This window comes from Saimiri boliviensis, chromosome 15 (assembly GCF_048565385.1).
Source record: "Saimiri boliviensis isolate mSaiBol1 chromosome 15, mSaiBol1.pri, whole genome shotgun sequence".
Lineage (NCBI taxonomy): Eukaryota > Metazoa > Chordata > Mammalia > Primates > Cebidae > Saimiri > Saimiri boliviensis.
This window is the reverse complement of record NC_133463.1, coordinates 37,391,120-37,410,260: the sequence shown is the minus strand read 5'-3', so window position 1 is coordinate 37,410,260 and position 19,141 is coordinate 37,391,120. Positions and strand designations below refer to the sequence as shown.

The 19,141-nt window shown below is 33.8% G+C and overlaps 1 long non-coding RNA gene across 2 annotated transcripts in view; it reads right to left on the bottom strand.

The window, feature by feature from the left end:
* Positions 1-19,141, bottom strand: part of LOC104653286 (uncharacterized) — a 951,899-nt gene that overhangs the window by 463,524 nt on the left and 469,234 nt on the right. The gene's annotated exons all lie outside the window — the stretch shown is intronic.

Below are 19,141 nucleotides of genomic sequence, written 5' to 3'. Positions count from 1 at the left end.
AAGAATGGCGAAAAAGAAAGCAATGTGTAATATGGAGAGAAAAACATTCCAGACAGAAGAAAAGTCAAGAGCAAAGGCTTTGACATGGAATGAGAAAGCCAGTGTATCTATTTTACTGTAAATAAACATGTATATGAAATGAGGTCAGATAGATAGGAAACTGAGTGCAGTAAGTCCTTTCTTAATATCATTGATGGGTTCTTGGAAACTGTAACTTTAAGTTAAACAATGTGTAACAAAATGATTGTTTTCCTCACAACAAAAGGGCATTTAACAAAGTGTTGAGGACATGCTGTATGTAATCTTGTATAAAGTAGAAGTTTTGAAGAACCTATCATTGGTGTTAAGTGAGGGCTTAACTATACATATTGCCTTGAATTCCACTGGAAAGTTATTTGAATTAAAATGGGAAGCTATTACAGAGTTACAAATAGAGTGACAATGCAGTCTAATTTATACTTCTAAAAGATTATTTAGTCTGTTCTTTTAGAGTAGAATATTAGAATAAAAGTAGAAGCAAGGAGACTAATTTGGAGGCTTTACTAGGGTCAAGATGACCTAAGGTGGTAATGATACAAATGGAGAGAAATCAACACATTTGTGTATTGCAGAGAGTACCAACCTGAAATGCTGACAAACTGGCTGATGAATCACCTGCACAGAGAACATTTTACCTTGTTCACTAACATATCCTCAGCATTCAACAGCATCCCTGGACAACAGTACTTCATGACATTTAAAGTACAGAAGAGAAAGGAAATACTCAGACCTTATTCAAAGTCATACTCTTGTAACAAAGACAAGGATGATTCACACTACTGTGAAGAATCATGTCAAATAAATCTGAAAGTGTTTATCAAATAGTATCCATAGAGAGAAGACAGGATGAACCACTGGTAACTTTCCTTCATCATATAACAGAGCTGGATAGTCATACAATATCAACATCGTATAACATGAGAAAGCAGTGTCTCCTTCAAAAGTAAGAAATGACTAGGGTGCACTGCATGAATAGATGTGGGCATGTGTATCCTTCATGTTTCTATTGTATTTTTGTTGACTTAATTTTTTGAGAGACAACTAAGGACAAAAAGCAGTGTTATTTTAGTTCTGAGGGAATATCCATTATATAGGAGCAAGAAATCATGTTGATATACAAATAAGGAAAGCGACTTGTATAGGCCAATATCCATTCGATTTGTTCACTGTCAACAATATCCCACATAAGCCGATTGAGTGTTAAAAGAAATAAAAATGATCTGACCATGCTCACTGAGTATGTGATTTTTTTTTTCAATAACACGACATGCTGGCTGCCAAGGGGAAAGGTGCTCATATGACTTCATGAAATGTGAAATGAGACTTTATAAAAAAATTGTTTTAAACCCACATCTATAATTTCAAGTGCTTGTTCAAGTGGCATATCTAAGTGATATTCTCAGAAACTTAGTGCTCTAAGTATGTGAAATACCACAAGGTTTAATGATTTGAATAAGGTACTAGGATGTTGAAACCCCACCAAACCATGAGACAAAATTCCCATAAATAATATTGTGAAGAAAAATAATCAATGAAGTACAACTCCAGGGCATACTGAAAAACACATCCCATTGCTATTACAAAACATGTAATACATCCTTCCCACCTTATTGCCATCAAAGATTGGATTGGAAACAATTCTGTAGGTGATGTGGGGAATGGAGGCAGCAAACCACTAAGGCATGTGTATACCTATGTAACAGTCCTGCAAGATCTCATCATGGACCTCAGAACTTAAGGTATAATTCAAAAAATTATAATAATAATTGAATAATAAAAAAGAAGAAACAATTCACGCATAGCTTCTCGGTTGTAAAATTCAACTTTCTAGCTTTGGAGAGTGATATACCTGTTTAACACTCAGTTGATGAATTAATGAAAGAAATTCCAGGAGACAACTCTCCATAATTTCTGGCTAATTCTCTTATCTGAATACCAGAGCTATTTAAAGAGTTTTCATATTACTGCTACTTGCTAATGTATAATGTGAACGAGGCTTTTCTAATTTAGTAGAATCAAAATGTAGTAATAGAAATCAATTAATTGTAAAACTGACCTACAGTTCAAATTAACCATTGCAGAGATTGAAACATTCTTTGGAGATACAGTACAAATGATTTCTCACCACTTACTGATAAAATGAATGGTAATAACAATAATTTTATTAATATTTTATTTTTACTTTGAAAACTGTAATACAGCTAGATAATTTTCCTAGTGATGTGTTACAAATATCCATTAAGTATCAAACTATGCAAAATTTGAGAATCTCATAAATGAAAAATACAGGAACTGAAACCAGAAAAACTTGAGTTCAAATTTCAGCTCTGTAACTTACTTTTGTAATTTCTGGCATAACTCTTTCTCTTCCTGTTTCTTCATCTACAGTATAGGAACAACATCAATTATGCTCAAAGGCAGTTAAACATATGAGAAATATGTATTTATAATACTTAGTACAGCTTCAAGGCATACAGCAAATCTCAGGAGTGGATTATTATCATGAGATTAGTATTAGGTATTATTAAATTTATTATTTCACTTACACCTGGAAGACAGGAGTTCTTTCTTGGTCTAGTTTCTTTGTATATCTTCCTTCCCTGCAGTTTTAGTTCTTAATATATATGATATGTATGGAGGAATAAATATGTGGGAAGGTTTTATCTACAAGTAGCAATGGCATTCTCTTTCTATTTCCCAAACTCTCTATCTAGTATAATTTTACCCTGAAGGGGCATTGACCCTCTACCCTAAGTCCACATGAAAGTAAAAAGTTAAGGAAAAAGTCAACTTCTTCACTAGATGAAGATTCTTTTCTTGGAGATATGCTTCCAGTGCCTGTTACCTGACAATCTTGTATTCTACCTGCAAGACCCTAGGTAAGACAGAGCCCAGAAGAATGGAAGAAAAGATAATTCATTTATTAATTAAACTATAGTTTTTATATCTACTATATACCTGGAACTTTTTTAAACCTAAAGGATAAGTCCATAAAGAAAGCAAATAAAAATCACTGCCCTGTTAAGTTTGTACTTGAATGCAGGGAGGAAATTTCAACGCACTATTGCAGGATGTGGAAGCAAAAGGAAAAATCCAAGTGGAAAGAAGACCCTATTAATCCGAGGAAACAGAAATCAGAGTGGTAGGCACTCTGAGAATGGTTTGGATACCATGATTAATTCACTTGTAGACCACCTGCTCTGGAACAGTCCTGACTATTTGCAAACCTGCTGAACTAAAGACAGGGAATTGGAACTCTCTATGTGATCATCAATGAATAGAAGTGAGAAAAACAAGGGGGAGAATTTCTTTAAGAATGAGACAGTGGGGGACCCACCATAACTGCCACAACCTCCCTGATAAGATGAGAACATACTGCTCCTTGCCTCTTTTCTCCCATTTTATTCTTTCTCATATAAAAAATATATATATATATAAGGAAATATGGTTGTTTAATGACTAGAGTCTTCCTCTTCAAGATCAATATGCATAGTTGATTTTGTTATTAATGTAATAAAATGAAATATTGGCTTTTTATCATGGTAGTTAATGGTGCAACTAGTGACATTTTTCAGGAAGAGGCTCAAATCCTGGGTCTGCCACTTACTAACATGTTTTTAGCAAATTAAAAAATATTTCTGAATTTCAGTGTCCTCACTGAAAAAACGGGCTAATAATCTATTTCAAAGGAAAGTATTTTAAAGTGGTTAGAATCATTACTCATATAGATATATAAAATTTATATATCTTAAATATTTTATTTAACTCCTTATTAACAAAAGAATCATTTAGATATTTTAACCATGTCAAAGAAAAATTCAAAAAGCAGATATACAGACACATTTACAAATAGATGAAAATGTTTCTACACAATTGCTAATTACATTCTACTAGATATGGCTATGCTGCATATCTAAGGGCAAGAGTGATTTTTCATCATTATCTATTTTTTAAAACTTTTAAAATTGTCAAAAAAAAATGAAAAGTAGAGACAAATCTAATGAATGACCTTGGCTAGTTAGCCAACCATCTTCTTTTGCTCATATCAAAATTTCTCACAATTTTTCCTGACAAAGTCATTTTGAGTATTAACTAGGTTATATGTATATAAATTACTAAGCACAATGACTGGAAAATAAAAAGTACTTCCAAAATGTTGAATCCTGAAGTTGCTATGATTCTTAAAAATTGCTAACTTGAAACATAAAATTCCAAATATTAGAATATTTTCAGCCTATTGAAACAGCAATATCATATGTTTCAAATTAATATGACAATTATGGTTACTTAGCATAAGAAAAAATGTTCTAAAGTAATTAAAAGTATTCAAGAATATAAAACTGTATCTCTGTTTGAAGAGAATGTTTAGAACTAAGAGGCTTAAATATTTCTACTTTTGATGAACTGATTGCTATTCTTGTGGGTTCTGGAGAAGTCAGATTTTGCAGACTTTACCAGGTAAAGGTAGACTACTTAAAACTTTAGGGAACCATTTCCAATGTGCTAAGCCACAATATAATTCCCAGGTAAAATCATGTTAGAGATACTAAATAAAAAAGAGATTTTATGTTATAGTATCTCAGAGATTTAACAATCACAAAACAAATTTTCTGCATTTTAAATATTTATTTGAACCTGATCTTTATTCATGAAGTATTTTCTCTATTGTTCCATTGAATACTGCTTGGGAAAGCAACTACAAGCCTTTGGCTACACACCTTTGAATGGTTTCTCACTGTAGGTAACACAACTAAGTCAAATTAGGAGAGTTGTTGTTGCCTAGGTGAAATAAGACTTTTACAACCATGCTATTCTATGGCCTTGAAAACAATGAGGTCTACTGTCAAAGTATTCCCAGAGTTGGAACACATGTCCAAAACTCCTACTCTATCTAAACCACTAGGAACTCTTCTTTTCTTGGATTCTATCAGTCTTAGTCTTTCCTCTGTGATTCCATTTATGGCTTCAAACAATCTACCATCTTTATACAACAGCAGGAGTGATACTTTTTAAAATTTGGGTCAGATTATGTCACTTTTTCATTCAAAACTCTCTAGTGTCTCCCAGTACACTTCAAATAGAACCCAACTCTTCCCATTAAATAAAAGATCCTGCCTGATCTGACTCCAGCTATATCTCTGACCTCCACACGTACTCTTTCCAGTCACACTGGCCTCTCTGTATGGTTCTGCCCCAGGGTTTCTGTTCTACCCTTTCCCCTGCCTAATAATCACAGGATTATTCTCATCTTAGAAAGGTCTTCCTGTACCTAATACTTTACCTACTACCCTATCTAAAATAGTTCCTGTACTTTCTATTGACTTTCATTTATCTTTATTTACGGTTGACATCTGACATATGTTTTATTTAATTGTCACTTGTCTATTTTCTCCCCCTGTGAATTGTGTGTGTTTGAATTTAATTTGTTATGGTTTCTCCTAATTTGGTCTTGAGATCTCTCTGTCATGAGTGGCCATAGGCAATATAACCAATCTCTAGGGGACCCCTGTCTGGGAGAAAGGAAGGATCAAGTGTGTTTGTCAGCTGAAACACAATGAAGTGAAACCTGAAAGCATCAAACAGAAGAAATGTGTTACTCACAGATCCAGAAGTTAGGGATACCTAGGCAAGAATGACAAGAAATGGCAACAAAAGCCAAAATAGACAAATGGGATCTAATTAAACTAAAGAGCTTCGGCTCAGCAAAGGAAACTATGCTTAGAGTGAAATGGCAACCAACAGAATGGGAATGGGAAACAATTTTTACAATCTACCCCTCTGACAAAGGGCTAATTATCCAGAATTTACAAAGAACTTAAACAAATTTACAAGAAAAAAAATAATCCCATAAAAAAGTTGGTGAAGGATATGAACAAACACTTTTCAAAAGAAGACATTTATGCAGCCAACAAACATATGAACAAAAGCTCATCATCACTGGTCTTAGAGAAATGCAAATCTAAACTACACTGAGATACCATCTCATGCCAGTTAGAATGGTGATCATTAAAAAATCAGGAGACAACAGATGCTGGAGAGGAAGTGGACGAATAGGAATGCTTTTATACTGTTGGTGGGAGTGTAAATTAGTGCAACCATTATGGAAGACAGTGTGACAATTCCTCAAGGATCTAGAACTAGAAATACCATTTGATCAAGCAATCCCATTACTGGGTATATACCCAAAGGATTATAAATAATTCTATTACAAATCATTCTACTAAACGATTCTGTGCAACAAATCTGCACATTCTGCACATGTACCCCAGAACTTTGGCAATCTCATTACTGGGTATATATCCAAAGGATTATAAATCATTTTATTACCAAACATACTATTGAGGCATTCTATGTAACATACCTGCACGTTCTGCACATGTATCCCAGAATTTAAAGTATAATAACAAACAAAATAAATAATTTCATATGGAACAAAAAGTAGCCAGAATAGCCCAGATAAGCAAAAAGAGCAAATCTGGAGCATCAAGTTACTGGATTTCAAACTATACTATGGGACTGCAGTAATCAAAACAGCATGGTACTAGTAGAAAAACAGACTAATACACACACAAACACACACACACACACACACACACACACAGAGAGAGAGAGAGAGATATATGTATATATAAAACAGAATAGACAGCACAGAAATAATGTTGCACACATACAAGCATCTGAGCTTCAACAAAGCTGACCAAAATAAACAATGGAAAAAGAATTTCATATTCAACAAATGGTTCCAGAAATTCAAACTATCTATCCATATGCAGAAGATTTAACCTGAACTCCTTTCTTACACCATATACAAAAAATAATATGGATTAAAGACTTTCATATTAAAATGATAAAAATTCCTGAAAGACAACCTAGGCAATACCTCTCTACATATGAATGGGCAAAGATTTCATGAGGATGATGTCAAAAGCAATAGCAATAAAAGCCAAATTTGACAAATCTAATCTAATTGAACTTAAGAGCTTCTGCACAGAAAAAGAAACTATCAACAGAGTAAACAAAGACCTAAAAAATGTGAGGAAATATTTGAAAACTATGCATCTGATAAAGGCTTAATCCAGCATCTATAAGGAAGTTAAACAAATGTACAAAAGAGAAAGAAAGGAAAGGGAAAGGGAAAGAGGAAAGGAAAGGAAAGAGGAGAGGAAAGGAAAGATGAGAGGAGGGGAGGAGGAGGGGAGAGGAGGGGAGTAGAGCAGAGGAGAGAGGAGAGGAAGAAAAGACAAAGAAACCACACACACACACACACACACACATTAAAAAGTGGGCAAAGGACACAAACTTTTCAAAAGAAGACATATGAATGGCTAAAAAGCATATGAAAAAATGCTCAGTATCTCTAATCATTAGAGAAACACAAATTAAAATCACATGACACCATCTCATACCACTCAGAATGGTCATTATTAAAAAGTGAAAAAATAGTAGATACTGAGGAGGTTGTGGAGAAAAGGGCATGCTTATATACTATTGGTGGGAGTCAAAATTAGTTCAATCATTGTGGAAAGCAGTGTGGTGATTACTCGAAGAGCTAAAAAACAAAACTACACTTGATGCAGCAATCGCATTACTGGATATATACCAAGAGAAACAGAAATCATTCTACCATAAAGATACATACACTTGTATGTTCATCACAGCACTATTCACAATAGTAAAGAAATGAAATCAACCTAAATGCCCAAAAATGACAGATTGGATAAAGGAAATGTGTTACATATACACCACAGAATACTATGCAGCCATAAAAAAGATTATTTATTTTGTGGGAATATGGATGAAGCTGGAGGCCATTACCCTTAGCAAACTGATGCACAAACAGAAAATCAAATGCCACATTTTCTCATGTATAAGTGGCAGCTAGATGATGATAACTCATGAACACAAAGAAAGGAACAACATACTGGGGTCTAGAGGAGAGTGGAGGATGGGAGAGGGTGAAGAGTAGAAAAAAAAGCTAATGGGTACTAGGCTTAGTATCTGGGTGACAAAGTAATCTGTATAACAAACTTCCATGGTACCTGTTTACCTATATAACAAACCCGCACATGTACCCCTGATCCTAAAACCTAAAATAAGGTGTGTATGTATATACATTACATATATATGTGATATAAACTATATAATATATATATTCCACCATATTAACAGCCAAATTAATAGCCAAAGAATAAAAATTATACAAACATATCAATCTGCAAATAAAGCATTTGACACAATACAGTATTAATTTATAATAAAAATAGGAATGGATAACTACCTCGACTTTACAAAAAGAATCTATTTTAAAATCCACAATTAACATTATACCTCATGATGAAAAACTGAATATTATCCTCCTAAAATTCAAAATATGGCCAGCATGTTTGCCCTCATCACTTTTATTCAACACAGTGCCAGTAGTCCTTGCCAGTAGAAAAAAAAGGTCTAGAAATTAGGAAAAAGGTATAGAGATCAGAAAGAAAGAAATAAAACTGTCCTTCTTTGTAGATGACACAATTTTCTATGTAGAAAATCCCATAGAATATAAAAAAGAAAAAAAATGCAAATACAAATCACAAAATAATAAGTGCATTTAACAATGCTGCAGAATACAAGATCATACAAAAATCAATTAGATTTTTGTATAGTAGCAATGAACATGAGAAAACTGAAATTAAAAAATAATATAAAATACAGTTGCTCATAAATGACTTTAGGTGAAAATCTAACAAAACATGTATAGGACTTATATGCTGAAAACTATTAAAATGTATACAAAACAAATATCTAAATATATAAAGACAGACTATGTTCAGGGATTAGAAGATTTTGCACAGTAAAAATGCTAATTCTCCCCAAAATGAAACAGAGACTTAACACAATTTCCATCAAAATCTCAGAAAGATAATTTTTATATATACAGTCAAGATTACTCTAAAATTTCTTAAGGAAGTCTGAGAAGTCGTAATAGCTAAAATGATTTTGACATACAAAAATAAGGTAGGAGGCATCAGCTAAAGTTATCTATCAACACTAATTAAGATCGTAGGGTCTTAGATTAGTATTGGATTAACATATAAATGGAACAGAATAAAAATCTGAAAATACATGATATAAATATTCTCCACTAATTTTTGACAAAATTGAAAAGTATTCCAATACAAAAAAAAAAATGGTATTATAGCAATTGAACATAGATAAGCAAAAAGAGAGAGAAAAGAAAGGATAAAAAGAAAGAAAAAAAGGAAGGAAAGAAGGAAGGGAGGGAGGGAGTGCAGGAGGGAGGGCTACAATCTAGATCTCACACCTTATACAAAAATTAAAAATTAAATAAATCACAGATTTAAATTTAAAATGCAAAACCATAAAACTTATAGAAAAATTAGGAAAAAAATCTTCAGAATATAGGGCAGAAAATAAAAGAGTAAATTGCAGACTGTAATAAGTAAATTGCAGACTGGGATTTAACTGTCTCTCAGGAAAAAAATCTAATGGCTAATTCTGTGTCCACTTAACTGGGCCACAGGGTGCCCAGATATTTGATTAAATATTTTTCTAAGTATATCTGTGAGGGTGTTCAGTAATGAGATCAGCATTAAAATTGGTAGAGTGAGTAAAGCCGATTGCCCTCCTTAATGTTCTAATTCAATGAAGTGAAGGCCTAAACAGAACAAAAAGCCTTTCCTTCCCTTGAGTAAGAGATAATTCCTTCCTTTCTTACTGCTTTCCAAAGGAACATCCATTTTTTTGTTTTGTTTTGTTTCCTTTTTCCTGTATTTAGACTTGAATGAAAACATCAGCTCTTTCTTGATCCTGTACCCAACATCCTTCAGACTAGAACTGTATCACTGGCTCCCCTAGATCTTAGCTTGCCAATTTACTTTGCAGATCTTAGTACATGTAACCTTTCATAATTCTGGGAGCCCTTTCCTTATAATAAACCTCTCTATAAAGATAGATAGATATTTAGGTAGGTAAGTAGATAGATTGATAGATAGATTAACTGATTGGTAAGATAGATAATATAAATCTCTCTCAAAACTCAACATTAAAAATGTCAAAATTTAAAAATCATGAATGGACACCTCACAAAAGAATATATTAATATGGCAAGGAAACACATAAAAAGATGTTCAACATTATTCTTAAGAAAGTGCAAATTAAAATACAAAGAGATGTTACTATACACACATCAAAATGTGTAAAATTTTAAAATAATGTCACGATATGCTGGTTACAATGTTGAGAAACAAGATCAGCCACACATGGCAAGTAGGAAGATCAAATGGTATAGACACTCTAAAAAGTAATTTGGCTGTTTAAAAGATTAAACCTGTAACTTAAAGAACCTAAACCCACAACTACCATATGACCAAGTAATCACTGGGGAGCATTTAAACCAGATAACTACAAACTTACATTTACACAGAAACCTGTATAAATACACACAACAAAATGGATGAATTCCCAGAGAATTCTGCTAAGTGAGAACAGCCAATGTCAACGATTGAGTACAATTTCATTTACATAAAATTATCAAAATAACCAACTATAGAAACAGAATTAATTAGTGGCTGACAAGGTTAGGAACATGGGGATTAAAGAATAAGGAAAAGGGAATGATTATAAAATAGGAACATAAAAGGTGACAGTGATGTTAGAAATAATCTGAATCTTGACTACATAAATATTAATATCCTGGTTGTGATACTGTACTATAGTTTTGCAGAATGTTACCACCAGGAGATGCAAGGCAAAAAGTACACAGAATTTAAATTCTTACAACTGCATGTGAATATACCATTACCTTTAAAAAAATAATAGCTAAAAGAAAGCAATTTTGACCTCTAACTCACCCAAAGAAAGGAAAGTCACTTCAAGGTAGATTATATACCTAAATGTGAAAAGTAAAGCCATAAAGCCTATATTAGTCCATTCTTGCATTGCTAAAAGAAATGCCTGACACTGGGTACCTTATAAAGAGGTTTAATTGGCTCTTGATTCCACAGGTTGTACAAGAAGCATAGAAGCATCTGCTTCTGGGGGGTCCTCAGGAAGCTTTTATTCATGGCAGATGGCAAAGTGGGATCAGGCATCTTACATGGCAGGAGCAGGACCGAGAGAGAGAGAGGAAGGGAGGTAACACACTTTTAAACAAGATTTCAGAAGAATTCACTATTCATGATGACAGCACGAAGGGGAAATGGTGTGAAACCATGAGAAACTGCTCCCATGATTCAGTAACCTCCCACAAGTCCCCACTTCTAGCATTGGGGACTGCATTTCAACATGAAAGTTGGGTGGGGACACAGATCCACACCATATTATTTCACCCTCAGTCCCTCCTAAATCTCATGTCCTTCTCACATTGCAAAACACCATTACACTTTCCCAGCAGTTCCCCAGTCTTAACTCATGCCAACATTAACTCAAACATTCTTAGTCCAAAGTCTCATCAGAGACAAGCCTAGTTCCTTCTACCCAAGATAAAAATAAAAAACAAGTTAGCTAATTCCAAGATACAAGATGGGTATAGGCATTGGGTAAATACTCCCATGACAAAATAAAGAAATCATCTAAAATAAAGATGCTAAAGATTCCAGGCAAGTTAAAAACCCAGCAGTAAAGTCATTAAATCTTAAGGCCCTAAAATAATCTCCTCTGACTCTATATCTCACAGTCAGGGCACACTGATACAACAGTTTGGCTCTGAAAACCTTGGGCACCTTGGCACCTATGGCTTTGCAAGATTCTTCCCCAAAGCAGCTCTCATAGGTTGGCATTGAGGGCCTGCAGCTTTTCAGGCTGAGGGTGAAAGCTGCAAGTGCATCTACCATTCTGGGGTCTAGAGGACAGTGGCCTACTTGTCGCAGTTCCACTAGGGCTCTACTAGGCATTGCCTAAGCGGGGTACTCTGTGTGGGGACTCCAGCTTCACTTTTCCCCTCCACACTACCCTAGTTGAGGTTCCCTAGGAGGCCTCCGCCCCTGAAGCAGACTTCTGCCTGGACAGACACAGGCTTTTCTACACACCATCTGAAAACTAGGCAAGCCTAGTTCTTGTACTCTGTGCACCTGCAGACTTACCATGTAGAAGCTGCCAATATCTGAAGTGGAAGTCTAAGCTGGACCTTGGACCCTTTGAGCAGGACTGGAGCTACAGCAGCTGGGATGCAGGCAGCAGTATCTAGAGGCTGTACAAGGCACTGGGCATGTCACATGAAACTTCAGTTCTCCTAGGACCCGGATCCTGTGGTAGGAGAAGCTGGTGCAAAGGTATCTGAAATGCCTTGGAGGCTTTCTTCCCATTGTCTTGACTGTCAGCACTTGGCTTCTTTTTACTTAATCAAATTTCTGCAGCCTGCTTTAATTCCTCCCCAGAAAATGGGCTTTCCTTTTCTGCCATATGGCCAAGCCACAAATTTTCCAAACTTTTATATACTGCTTTCTCTTTAAATAAAAGTTTCAATTTCAGGTCACTTTTTTTTGCACATGCATTTGAGTATAGGTTTTTAGAAGAAGCCAGTCCGTATCTTGAAATTTGCTGCTTAGAAATTTATTCTGCCAGATACCCACCCTAAATCATCATTTTCAAGTTCAAAGTTCCACAGACTCCCAGGGCAGGGGCACAATCCAACCAAGCTCTCTGCCAAGGTAAAACAAAAAATGACCTTTGTTCTAGTTCCCAGTAAGTTCCTCATCTCTGTCTGAGACCTATTCAGCCTGGACTTCATCATCAATATCACTATCAGCGTTTTGGTCACAACCATTCAACATGTCTATAGGACTTTATCTCATCTTCCTGTCTTCCGACCTCTTGAAACCCTTCCACCATCTGCCTGTTACTCAATTCCAAAGTTGTTCCTACACTTTCAGATATCTTTATAGTAATACCTCACTCTTAGTACCAATTTTCTGTATTAGCCCATTCTCAAACATTGCAATAGAGAATACCTAAGACTGGTAATTTCTAAAGAAAAGAGGTCTAGTTGGCTCATGATTCCACAGGCTATACAGGAAGCACGGTAGCATCTGCTTCTGGGGTGGGAGGCTTCAGGGAGCTTTTCCTCATGGCATAAGGCAAAGCAGGAGCAGGTATCTTATACAGAAGGAGCAAGACCAAGGTGGGCGAGGTCAGTGCCACAGACTTTCAAACAACCAAATATCATGAAAACTCACATTCACAATGATAACACCAACGAGGGATGGTGTTAAGCTACCCATGATCCAGTAATCTTCCATCAGGCCTCACCTCCAGCTGATTATATTTCAGAGTGAGATTTGGGTGGAGACACAGAGCCAAAGTATATCAAAGCCTCTTGAAGATTAGTTATAAAAATATTTTTATGTTCTTAGGGAAGACAAAAATTATTTTTACAGAGCACAAAAAGCAATTCACACACAAAAAAGGATAAAACATTGGTCTTCATTAAAAACAAAGATCTTTGTTAATCAAAAAAATGAGATAATAAAAATGAAGGAGATACAGCTGGAGAAAATGTCTATGGAATATCTACCTGACTAAGAATGTTTGTCAATAACAGCACTGACCTATAGAAATGTGAGTCACAGCTCCATGCTGACCTGCTCACAATTCAATTGCTTAGCCATCACATGTCATTAGTGTCTACCATGCTGAACAGCACAGATTCAGAACATAAAAATAACTACTACAAATCACTCAATCTAACTTTTTTTAATGTACACTCTGTAAAAAATATATAAAAATTAACAACATAAAAGTTAAACCACAATATAGTATAATGGCACATTCACACAAATGGCAATAATAAAAACTATGAAAAATAACAACTTTCAGTAAAGCTGTGAGGCAAGTGGAACTCTCATGTTGGATTATTGTATGGCAGAATCCCATAAGGCTGAATGTACAAATTACCTATCATGAAACATTTCTACTCCTAAAGAAATGAGGAATGTGAGCTGCAAAAAAGAAAATCAGTATGAAAAGACTGATATCAATATTTGTAATTTTCATAAACTAGAAACAACTATATGCCCATTAACTGTGGAATGGTTAAATGAGCCATGATATATTCATCTAAATACTACAAAGCAACAAAAAATAAATTGCTACTAAACACAATAGCTACTAAGCACAATGTTGACTGAAAGAAACCAGTAAAAGGGCACTTATTTTTGGTTTCCTTTTACATAAATCTCCAAAGTAGACAAAGCAAAATGTATTCTTCTCTAAATCAGAAAAATTTTATAAAGTAGGCAAACAAATTCATTTTGCTCTATTTAAATAGGCTAATACTTGGAAAGCTCATGAAGGAGCTTTCTTGATAGCAGTTTTCTGTTTCTTAAACTACTTGATTACATAGGTTTATTTACTTGGTAAAACATCATAAAATTATGCACATATGATTTGTGGACAATTTTGTATTTATGCTTTCAATAAAATTAGCTTAATACACTTAGAGTTTTCCTTCATATGAGTTTAATCAGTTTCTACAATGGCTTCTCTTCTGATTTCCAGTGGGACAATTTTTCAAGGCATTCATTCCAGTGCTGCTGGGACTTGCTGCACTGTCCTGCAATCAAGACTGCCAGTGTTCAATTAAAACCAACAAAGAGCATAATGGCTAAGCAAAAGCAAAATTGTCAAGACCTTATTATTGCAATAAAACATGCTAAGAATTACACACTGAATTTCCCAAACTGCATTAATGAAATGTTTGCTAATTTTCAAGGCAATTTACCAGAAACGGCTGAAGAGGAACTTAATGAAACTGTGGCTGAAGTTAAATTTAAAATAATGCAATGCACTTCTCAAAGGAAGAGTACTCCCCAGCTGGCAAACGGCTTTGACAGTACCTCATACTAAGAGAAATCTCAAAACCTAACTTTGATTTACTAACACTGACTTGCTGGAAAAGCATTTCACATACATCATCAACTTTAAAGAAACATAAAATGTTAGATTGTGGGCAGAGAAAAGAGCAGACACACGTTTTGTCAGAGAATTGAACATAAATATTCTTAAGGAAAAAACAGTAGTTTTCAAACTCATACTGCCAATTATAATCATTGTATTATACATTTATATTCCAGTGTAACCATAATGCTCTCACATTTCAATTATGATATATTGCTGTTTCAAAGGTAAACTGGTTAACATCGAGCAATTACAATCATGCCTTCCTTTATCTATCCACATATCACTTATTGATGCATCCTGAGATACAAATGAATGCTACATTCTAGGATGTGTATCACTATATACACATGCACAAATGCTCACAGGTATTAGATCGGTGCAAAGTAATTGCTGTTTTTGTCATTAAAAGTAATAACAAAAAAGTAATTTTGAACCTGTTGTTTGACACTTTATGTAAACAACAAACACATTAAAATTATTTTTAAACACTGGTCATTACTTACATTCATAATAAGATGGAAATATATTTACTGTCAACATCAAATTTACCTATATAAAAGTGCTTCTTGTCATAAACACAGTTAATATGATAACAGTTTGAACAACCTACTTACTTGACCTTATAGTTTGTGATAAACTAGTGCTAAACCCACTAGTTACGGTAGGATTTTCTACATAAGTAATGATATCACTGCAAATAGTTCTCTTTCTTTCCAATTTGTATCCTTCTCTCTTCTTTTGTTCTTGTCTTCTTGTACTAGCTAAATTTCCAGTATAATATTGAAGAAAAGTGGTGACAATGAATACCTTTACTTGTTACCTATGTTAGAAATAAAGTATTTAGACTTTCAACTATTAAGTCTGATGTTAAATACAGTTTTTGTAACAGCCTTTTTTTCAGGTTGATGGCATCTCCTATTTCTAGTTTCTGGAGAGTTTTTATTGCTAATGGATAACTTTTTACAAATGCTTTTTCTGTATATTAAGATGATCATGTGTTTGATTATTTTTAGTTTGTTGATGTGTGGAAGTATATTAATTTGTAAATGTTGAACCAACCTTATATTCCAGCTATGGAATCCATATGGTCTTAATATATTGTCATTTTTACATACATCAAGATTAATTTCATTATGCTGTGTAAAGGCTATTTGTGTCTGCTATATGAGGACTATTGGCTTGTAATTTTCTTGCAATGTTTTTGCCAAGTTTTAGTTTACAGAATCTGCCCTGGTTTATCATAAAATATAAGGTTGAGTAAGTAGGTTGGCCAAACTGTTATCAAACTTACCATGTAAATTACCTCATTGACTTTATCGAAACATTTACTTTCTTTCACTGTAAAGTTTGTGTAGAATGGAAACTACTATTTCCTTAAATGTGTCATAAAATTCACCAATGAGTCTATTCAGGTTAGAAGTGGTTTTTCTTTCTTTCTTTTGTGAGAAGGTATCTTTAAATGCAATCCATTTAGTAGACAGGACATATTAAGCTATCTATATTTCTTAAGTTTGGTAAATGTGTCTTTCAAGGAATTTGTCCAATTCATCCAAATTATCTAATTTATTGGCATAAAATATTTTATAATCTGATCTTATCATCTTATAATGTGTGAAGGATGTATTATGATTTGCCCTGTATCATTGCTGATATTAGTAATTTCTGTCTTCTTTTTCCTGGATCAAACTAAAGTTTTATAATTTTATTTTTATTTTAAATTTTTGTGGGTACACAGATGTATGTATTTATGGGGTACATGAAATATTTTGGTAGGTATGTGCAATGCATAATAATCACATCATGGAAAATTCAGTATTATCCTCTCAAGTATTTATCATTAGTGTTAAAAAACAATTATACTCTTAGTTATTTGAAAATATACAATTATATTGACTATAGTCACCCTATTGTGCTAACAATTACTAGGTCTTATTCATTCTTCCTATGTTTTTGTGTCCATTAATCATCCCCATCTCTCCCCCTACACTCTGCTCCCACTACACTTCCCGCCCTCTGGTAACCATCCTTCTATTCTTAGTCTCCATGAAGTCAAATGTTTTGATGTTTAATTCCCACAAATACGTGAGAACAAATGACATTTGCTTGTCTGTGCCTGGCTTATTTCACTTGAAATAATGACCTCCACTTCCATCCATGTTTTTGCAAATGACAAAATCTCACTCTTTTCTATGGCTGAATCATACTCCATTGTGAATATTTATCCATTCATCTGTTGAAGGACACTTAGATTGCTTCAAAGTCTTGGCTACTGGGAAGAGTGTTGCAACTACAATTTTATTTTCTATATTTTTGGATAATTTGCTCTTGGTGTCAGTTCTTTTTTCTATTTCTTTTCCTAGTCTCAATTTCTTTGATATCTGCCCTTATACTTTTATTCTTTCTGTTTGCTGTGGGTGTAATTTGTTCTTCCCTTTCTAGTTTCTTGAAGAAACTTAGATAGTTGTTTAGAAATTATGTTTTTCTGCTAATATAAGCATTACTGCAATAAATTCCTTCTAAGCACTACTTTAGCCGCATCTCAGAAGTTTTAATATGGTGTGTTTTAATTTTTTTCATTCAAATTAGTTTCTAATTTCCTTTGTGGTTTATTTTTATATCCACTAGTGTGTGCTAATTTGTAAATATTTGGAGATTTACTAGTTTAATTTGTAAATATTTGGAGATTTACTAGTAACTTTTTTAAATTATTTTTTAGTTTTTCTCAGTGAAAATAGTTCTTGTGTGCGTATATATGTATAGTATATACTATACATATGACATGTATAAATCTTATACTATACATATACATACCATATACTGTATCTCATTACATTATATTCTATATTGTATATATATTCTATCCTATAGATATTTTGTATCTATTATATAATTTTTAAACATGTTGAGATGCATAGCTCAGAATATGGTCTATCTTGATAAGCATTCCATTTACACTTAAAAAAACGTGCATTTTACAGTTGTTTGAAATGTTCTGAACATGATTGATAGGTCCTCTGTACTCTTATTTTGTTCACTCAATTACAGAGAGATGAGTGTTGAAGTCTCTAACAGTAGATTTGTCCATTTACCTGGTTTTCTTTCAGTTCCATCAATTTTTTTAAATGTATTTTGAAGTGTTACTGTTAGGTGCATACACGTTTAGGATTGTTATTTTTCTTAAATTATTATCTCTGTTATTATAAAGTTTATTATAAAGTATCTGTCTTTATACCTGGTAATATTCCTTACTATAAATTTTACTGTAACTTAATATTTAATATGTGTTTTTAGTAGACACCACATTGTTCAGTGTTACTTTTGTATGCAATCTGTATCTGACATTGTCTTTTTATTGGATGTTTTAAATCAGGTACATTTAATCCTATATAATTACTGATAAAGTTGGATATAAACCTACTATCTTGCTGTATTTTTCTAATTATCTCATTTTTCCTTCCTTCTTTCCTTCTTTCTTCCCTTCTTCTTTCCTTCCCTCCCTCCCTTCTTCCCTCCTTCCCTCCCTCCCTTCTTCCCTTCAGTCCTTGGCTTCCTTCTTTCCTTCCTTTCTCCCTCCCTCCCTCCTGCTTAATTGCTTGCTCACTAGCATTTTTTTTTTTTTTTTTTTTTTTTTTTTTTTTTTTTTTTTTTTTTTTGCAGGGTCTTTCTCTGTCATTCAGACTGGAGTGCAGTGGCAGGATCTTGGCTCACTGCAACCTCCACCTCCCAGGTTCAAGAGATTCTCCTGCCTCAGCATCCTGAGTAGCTGGGATTACACATGTGTAGCACCACACCTGGCTAAGTTTTTTATTTTTAGTAGAGATGGAGTTTCACCATGTTGCCCAGACTGGTCTCAAACTCCAGACCTCAGATGACCCACCTGCCTCGGGTCCCCAAATGCTGAGATTACAGGTGTGAGCCACTGTGCCTGGCCTGTGTTCCTTTTTCTTCCTTTTTTTTTTCTTTCCTTCTTTTGCATTGAGTGTTTTTAATAGGTTTACTTAATATCCATTGTGGGCTTATTTAGATATATATTTTTAAATTGTTTTTGTGGTCCATCTAAGGTTTACAATATATATGTTGAACTTATTATAGCCTACTTTTCAACAGATTTATAGTATAAAACTTTATAATGTTATACTTTCAATTTTCTCCTGCTCATTGTGTTATTACTATTATATACAATAATATATGTTAAAAACAC